Source organism: Zingiber officinale, chromosome 1A (assembly GCF_018446385.1).
Source record: "Zingiber officinale cultivar Zhangliang chromosome 1A, Zo_v1.1, whole genome shotgun sequence".
NCBI classification, from domain to species: domain Eukaryota; kingdom Viridiplantae; phylum Streptophyta; class Magnoliopsida; order Zingiberales; family Zingiberaceae; genus Zingiber; species Zingiber officinale.
In genome coordinates, this window is record NC_055987.1 from 153,563,050 (window position 1) to 153,564,755 (window position 1,706).

The window sequence follows — 1,706 nt, forward strand, 5'->3', positions numbered from 1 at the left end:
TAGAGTTGCCTAGAGATTTTTGCGACGAATTTAAATTTTTTTTTTTTGTAGAATTAGTGACGCCAAATTTGACAATGAATTTGAATTTTTTTCATGATGAGAGTAATTTTGGGGCGAAAAATATTTTGCCGTAGAATTCGTTGCAAAACTTTCTATAACGAAAATATTTTACAAATTTGTCCCAGAATGCGACATTTTTTTTTAGTGAATCGCAAGTGGTTAATGATTATTTAAAAAATAAAAAATGATATTTCAATTTTAAATAAATAATTTATGAAAATAGGATTATACATGTTTATCAATTTTTATTATTGATGGATGATTATAATAAATATATAAAAAGTAATTGCTCAGATTATTAATCTCATCTGAAGATCAGACGGTTGTGATAGAAACCGACATCACAATATTCATCTTCACTGCAATTAGTGGAGCAGCGAGGCTCGAACCTGAGACATCTGGCTCAAACTCTAAATTTTTACCCACTGCACCAACATAACTTGATATATGCATGGGTAATACAAATTATTATTAACATTAATACTAAATTTTTTCAGTTTTTTTTTTCGAATATGCAAAATTAATAAATTAGTTTGAATATTATTTTTTTAATCAATTATTAAATTGAAAATTGGGACAAATCTGCATCTAATGTATTTTAGTAATTTTATTCTTTTAGTAAAAATATATCACCTTTCGAAACTAATTTTAGGAACAGAGTTGGATGCCTTGTCATGTCCATAATTTCTTTCTGTTTTCTAGACTTTCACAAAATTCTTATCATTGACATTCATATAGGCAATGACCAACTACTCCTCGGCAGCCCTTGCTGCTCCCTCGGTCACGAAATCCTCTTAAGTGTCTAGAAAAGAAGACAAAGAGAAGGAAGAACCATAAAGAAATTCTTTCATGGTGGAAGCGCCCCATTGATAGACCACGCGTCGATACGTATCGATGACGTTGTAATAATCAACTACCAGTCGCAAAAGTCCTCGGACCAAGCATGCTTTTTGAAGCAGATTTCAAGTCTTCATGAATGTGATGTGAAGCCGGCTATAGCTATACACCGACGACAAGCAAATCGAGCTACTGGTTTCATCGGGGAAATACATTATTACGTCCCTATTATTTCTGAGTTTTCCCACTTATGTCCCTAAAATGTTTTCGTTCTCATTTATATCCCTCATAAATCATTTTCGTTCCCACTTATGTCCCTGCCGTTAACTGGTCCGTGAATATGAGACGGAATCGGCACGTGATTTGCACGTGCTTGTAAAAATCTCCTAAAAATTCCAATTCCTCGTTCATTCGACGCAAACGCTAACGCTCCTCTCCAGTGGACTCAGCTTCCATTGCCTCCTTCATCGGCCATTTTCACATCCTCAGCAGAAGTATTTGTGTCCTTGGTCTCTTTGTCTTCTTTTGTTTCTCCTGTTTCATTTTCTTCTGACACAATAATTGTTTCCTCAATCTTGGTCTCTTCATTTGATTCTTCTATTTTATTTTCCTTTTCCATAGAATTTGATGCCTCAATCTTTTTAACTTCTTTTGATTCTTCAATATCAGTCTCCTTTGCTGCAGCATTTTCTTCAGTGTGTTTCTTCTCAACAACCTCCTTTTCAACACTTTCATCTTCATTTCCCTTATCTCCAGAATCTGGAACAACTTCTTTTGAATCTTCATGCTCCATCGCTTTTGCTACAACA

General features: G+C 34.1%; 1 pseudogene; it reads right to left on the reverse strand.

Moving 5' to 3' along the window:
- Positions 1 to 346: 346 nt before the first annotated feature.
- LOC122039393 lies at positions 347 to 425 on the reverse strand (annotated as a pseudogene).
- Between the last annotated feature and the right edge of the window lie 1,281 nt (positions 426 to 1,706).